Here is a 6436-nt window from a genome sequence, read left to right on the forward strand (position 1 = left end):
TAATGTAAATATATTATAATATAATAAAAAATATCTAGTTATGATAATGTATATATATATATATATATAGATATATAAAATATTATGTATATTGATAATGTATATGTATATATATATATATATATATATATAATATATATATATATATATATATATATATATATATATATATATGTGTGTGTGTGTGTGTGTGTGTGTGTGTGTATTGTGTTGTTGTGTTTCTAAACAAAAAAACAAAAAAACACGGCTTACAAAACACGACCAATAAAGGAACCCACGTAGTACTCAACTGACCTGAGACAACCCCACATACTTATTAGTTTAATAATCGTGTTCTTACAACGCCCACCCACTACGGTAGAATAAAAATCTTCCGATATCAGCCCCAGTTGTATGGACAGAAATGCATTTTTCCCTTCAAAGCTGATCACAAAAGTGCAACATTTTGCAATTGCCCTGCAATGCAGTTATGTCAGAATTAATGCGAAATTTGCTCAAACGGCACAATTAGTTTTTGGTGGGATAAAATAGTGTCGCTTTTTAACTGGGTTTAAAATTCAATTTTGGAGACTAATAACAGTTAAATACTTACATTTTATTGCTAAGGTTTAGGATACACCATAATATGCACTGCAACAAAATTCTCTCCAGAAATGTATTGAAGGCAAGAGAGAGAGAGAGAGAGAGAGAGAGAGAGAGAGAGAGAGAGAGAGAGAGAGAGAGGCGTGGGTGGGCAGAGGGGAGGGAGTGGGGAGTCCAAGTAATCTCTCCGTCGAGATGGATGACCTCAGAATGAAGAACATTTGTCAGAGCAAGAAGGCCATATTTACGTGAGACAACTACATAACAAAACTGTTGAGGGACAAAGTCCCAGTCTCCTGTTGAGTCAGGCTGGGAGGAGACTACGTCGACACTTTCATTTTGGAATTTCTTGTCGTCTATTTGTTAGGTCATCCTTTTACATACAAACACACATGACTTATATATATTCTAATTCCATACGTTCACTTACGGTACATACATCTTACCCCTTCCACTACATACCCATACATTTATCACCTTTTAGTTTTCGTTTACGCAAACAATTCATCCGAGAAGCTTCAACTACTAAAAGTACTCGACAAGATCAGTGACCTTTAAATGCCAAGCAAAGGGGACACTTTCAGCCTTTCACTGCTCTAGGCAGTGAAAAGGAGAAAAGAATGGAGACAGAATCGTAATGCTCACAGTGCAAGTACTATGGTGCGCTGACGGTAATACTCCCCGACGGACGGAGTCTTCTATAAAAGTTATCTAGTTATAAATTCCCTTCATTATTCATTGTACTGACCTTAATCCTCCACTGTGCTGTCTAGACCTTGTGTATTTTCCCTGGCTGTTGCGCCCAGAAGCTGCTGCTCAAATCAAGGTCTTCAAGCGGTTCGTGTCAACCTGCAGTGGAAAATATATTCGAATTAAACTTCCAATTCACAAATTTCTCTAGCTTAATTCAGATGTTACGAAAGCATTGTCTATCTAGATCACTTAATACCGAGATATACGTGTCCTCATATTCAGCTGTTTCGTGAAACCTATGTAATGAACTTTCGAGAATATTTCAGATATTGGGCATGATATTAATCTTGAAAATCTATAATTGAATAGTAAACATTTACGCAATGCATTATTTATGTGATAAAATGTTAATTTTTCGTCTGCATTGTTATTATTCGAACAGTATTCACAAAAATTAATAAGACATTTTATACTGTAGGCACGCGTTCAAATGTATGGACACTATGGCCGTACAATCTGACGATATTTTTAAAGAGCTCATAGCTTTTTTTTATAATCTCCTTAGTCAGTAGGGGAATAGAACAATAGTTGTATTACCAGTTCGACATCTGGTCTGCTCTATCTACGTCCAGATTCTAACCAGACCTTTTCATTCACGAGTCCGGTTCATTCTCGAAATCTTATAAATTCTTTCCGAATACTAATTTATCTCGGAGTTTATACTCTCATTTGGCGTGGCGAGTTCGCTGGTCATTTAATTGACATAAATATCACTGAAAGCCATCAGTGACCTCATGAGGTGGATGTAATCTCCTGTAGTTACAGTAACAGTCCAGTGTGACTTAAAACTGGTCAAACAATTTAATACTAAAAATATTCATTAACACTTCAGTATTAAACTGAACGCGTGCTTGATGTAGTGTGCATAGATGAAAGTAATTTGCTTAATTATAAACTTAATTATAAATAGTGAAAGTCTTAAACCAGGGGAAATGAAATCTAAATAGTCTCTTTATTGTGATATATTAAAGACAAAATCCAATTTGGTGTTATTATTAATGTCATAAACCTGTTACAGTAAATTATTTCCTACACGAGGATTTGGAAATCACATTATTACAAAACTCCAGATTCTGTAATATACGCACAATGCTAATAATCTCAATCTAAAAATATGGATTTTTAAAACTTGTCGAAGTCTAGTCATCTAACAACTACAACAAATAATTCTTTCTAGGCAAGTTGCAGTCCAGTCCAGTCATTTAAAAGCAGACAGTTAAATAAATTCTTGTCTAGGCATATTTCAGTTCAGCTAGGAACCAAGTCTGCTCAAGAAAAATAAAAATGTAGAATTACCGACGAGATTCTTTCAGAAACATGCCCCGTTTGTCATAGTCCGCCTATGCAGGTCTCTCAAAAACACACAGTTAAGATTATTTTGCTGTTTAATATCCACTCACATGTATACTCTTAAGTAGTATTGCCTTTAATGATGGATATACAAGTAGACTTGAGCTGAACTCTGAAGCAGAGTAACCTGTGGTTACAAGACGATTCAAATTTGCTGCTTACAACTTCCATAGAGTATGGCATAACTCTTACCGTCACTGAATTAACATAAAAATTAGGGGGACTCTGAATTAGTGACCATGAACGAACTCCAGGAAGGTAACGTTGATAGAATGTCGAAAGATACCTTCCTGGGATTTATTTTTCCCGGATAATCACAGCATCAGCAATTTGCCGTAGTAAGAACCTATAATCTTGCAATGCTCACACTCTTCGTCCAGTCAACAGTAAACTACCACATCAGTTACCATCATATCGTGAAGTTCCTTGTCTATTTTTCCAAAAGCTCTCTCAGTTTAAAATTTGTTGGAGATTCTGCTACTGGAAGTCCCATTTTCTCATTCTCAGATGTCTAAAATTGCAGTCTCATCATCTAGAAACTGACGAAGCTACACTTACTTCTTCAGTCTGTTGAAGACGCGGAGTATGCCCGTCTTGAGGAAGGCCTTGACGTCCTGCATGGGAGAAGAATTTCTATTTAGCCTTGTTCAGGTAATTTGAAGGCAAGGTGTTCTAAAGCTAACAAAATAGATTGTGAAAAACTTAAGTAATCAATTCTAGTTATTCTAGTTCAGATAGTCCTGAGATTAATGGCAGCTATAGTATGAAACTCAAGGTAGCACATCAAGAGCCGATAATATTTAAGAACACGATTTATATAAGAGTTAGAAGGTTTACATTACCATTGAGGGTAGAGCAGGTTGTCGAGTGGCGAGGACAAACCTCTGCTTCGGTCTGAGGACGGTCGTCCGAGAGAGTATCCTGGACACTTGTCATTTCTATAGAATGGGAACACTTCTGATGCTTCTGCGAATGTTAACAGAAGGGAAAAAATGAACAGTCGAATTGTAAACATAAGGAAACATATTCCAAGATGATATGAACCGGTCTTAAAGATTAAAAGTCCAGCAAATTACTTTGCTAGCTTAGCTTACTGTTATTCGTTTTTCTTATATAGGCCACAATAAACCATATTTATTGATGAAATTATTAATTAAGATTTTCACAAGCTGAATTAATGTTAGATATTTCCACTATCAGTAAATGTTACGACTGCTTTCAGGTTTTTAAGAGTCATCATTTTTAGACAGGAATTATTAGCATTGTACAGATTAGAGTATCCGGCTTTCTGTGTTTTGTGATACTTATTTCCGAAGTCTCTTGTGGACATAACTTACTGCAACAGGTTTATGATTTATGAATAATACAAAATTAGATTATATATGCAATAAATATTACATTAATGAATAATACAAAATTAGATTATATCTGCAATAAATATTACATTAAGGAAACTAGTTAATTATATGCAATAAAAAAAAAATAGATCCTCACTTTCTTCCTTCTACAGCAGATGATGCATTGATCGACGACCCAAGCTGTAGAATAAGCTATATAAAACAGGAGAAGGATTGTCCAGAGTGCAACGTTAAACCAGAACATGTTGAAGTACGGGATTTGCATTCTGAAAACAGGTTATGCAATTTAGAAAACATTGCGATGAAAGATTAAATTAACACCAAAGTATTAGATTAAAAAGACATGCAGTTTGAACAGTGGCTAGACTGACCATTATGAGAAATATGGAAATTTAGTAAAAAAAGAAAAAAAAACAAGTCAAATCTTTGCAGGTGAAGAGAACTATATAATAACACCTTGATACAAATTTTAAACTCACTAGTTATTGTTGTTGCCATTATTGTTCCAGTTCTATGAAATTAAGATTAGCAGTGGTAAACAAAAGCAAGGGTTAGCTTTTGAAACTGTCACAAGTAAAGCCTGCTTTGTTTTGAATTTGTTTTTTTTATAATCCTGTATACTTATGGAAGTAGTTTTAGACTACGTAACAGTTTTCTTTGTGGTTGAAAGTCCAGTGGCGTATAGGAAATGATATATTAAGAAGCCGTTTAATACTTCTCATTTTATTTGTTTATAACAATCCAATTGTTAATAGGATCTGGCTATTTTAATGTTTTAATGTATCTTGATGGCTTGGTCAGGAACACAAGGGTGATTTTGGAATATACTGCATAATCATAGCTGGATCATCTTAAATGGAAGCCTGACCTTCATTTATAGAATATGTTGTTGTCAAGGGTATGGCAATTCGTGCTTTAACTTTGAATTCACAGAAACAAATGCAAATAGTCGAGTTTTCACCCACGAGCAAAATTTCTCCAAAGTCTGAGGTCCCAAAGTAGAGAGGCTTTAAAAAGGCAGTATTGTTTCTGACCCACCACATGCTCACAAGTTAAGACTGAATGGCTAGCACGACCAGTAAGGTTGATGACCATAAATTAATTAATATAAAGGCTGGCAATATAAACCTTTTCATCACAAGTTAAAATGCGGATGGAGGCAACACCTAATAACGTATAGTTCATGTTTAAGTGAAACTGAGTCTCAGTACTCTCAAAGATTCTAGGTACGATGTCAGACCGAATTGATAAGTTTCTAGGAAATAAATCTAACATTAAGTTTGGTAAAAAAATACTTCAGTGGAATTAAATCGATACCACGAACATAATTAGACTTCCATGTCTTAAAACTCACTCTATTATACTCTACCCACAGACATCAATAAAAGCCCCAGTAATATCGAAGTACTTTCAAGTTAAATGGATTTTCCAAAATAACTAGATACTCTGATCGCAGAGGAATTATTTACGTATTCAACACAACGTTGATATTAAAACCTACCAAAACGAATGGTCTTTCCTTCACAGACATAGATGAAAATACAAGAAACAAGCGGCTTTTTACCAACAATTCACAGGACTTTCCATTCAGCACGATAATAGGAATTTAAAACTCCGCCCCGCCCCCCCACCCGCCCCCCCCCCAAAAAAACCCCCCCAAAAAAAAGTCACCTTTTTGCTTATGATCACCGTCGAAACACTCAGACGATTATTTACAAATTTAGCACAACAATAACATTAAAAAAAAGCAGAAATAACATTCTTTACCTTTTTAGTTATGCAAATACCGTCGAAAAACACTTAGACGGATACTCAAGTCTTGAAAACCGAACAGCGGAAAGTGTCAGGTCAGAAAACGAAGACTGGACTGACGAGTCTGAGAGCAGTTTCGTCCATTTACAGTTTCCACAAGACTTAAAAATACAGATATATGAGGAAAGAAAGTGCTGAACTATTCCTGCGTAGTTTCGGTATTGTTCGACGAACCTAGGCAGTTTTAGGAATCGGCAACTTCAAGGAATGGAAAGATAAATAGTGAGTTTAAGGGAGTACCGCAAGGAGATAGTAATTAGTGTATGATCTGCCATCAGGGAATACGGATATTATCACTTACAGCAAGAGCCTTAGTGCTGAGGAGAACTGCAAACCAGAGAGATCATCAAACAGAGAATCAGGTAGTTAATCTCTAAGTCGTCTGGGAATACGTTCCTTTCCTACAAAGAAAGGACTGAGACCAATGAGGAGGGAAATGTTTATTGTGGTTGGATGTCGAGAAGTGAGGGATAAAGGTACAAATATTAATGCCAATGCCTATCTCGTCCCAAGGGGATTTCATTCCCCATCCTCTGCAAAACGCGAGTAAATCATTTTTGGAGAGATTTCAGACAATCAAA

At 35.6% G+C, this 6436-nt stretch overlaps 1 long non-coding RNA gene across 1 annotated transcript; it reads right to left on the reverse strand.

The window, feature by feature from the left end:
• Positions 1-2952: 2952 nt before the first annotated feature.
• On the reverse strand, positions 2953-5945 carry LOC135196719 (uncharacterized). The gene is made up of 4 exons (XR_010310433.1): positions 5811-5945; positions 4180-4309; positions 3528-3651; positions 2953-3299 (listed from the first exon to the last, which is right to left on the reverse strand). It is a non-coding gene; the product is annotated as an uncharacterized LOC135196719 (long non-coding RNA).
• Between the last annotated feature and the right edge of the window lie 491 nt (positions 5946-6436).

Source organism: Macrobrachium nipponense, chromosome 18 (genome assembly GCF_015104395.2).
Source record: "Macrobrachium nipponense isolate FS-2020 chromosome 18, ASM1510439v2, whole genome shotgun sequence".
NCBI lineage: Eukaryota > Metazoa > Arthropoda > Malacostraca > Decapoda > Palaemonidae > Macrobrachium > Macrobrachium nipponense.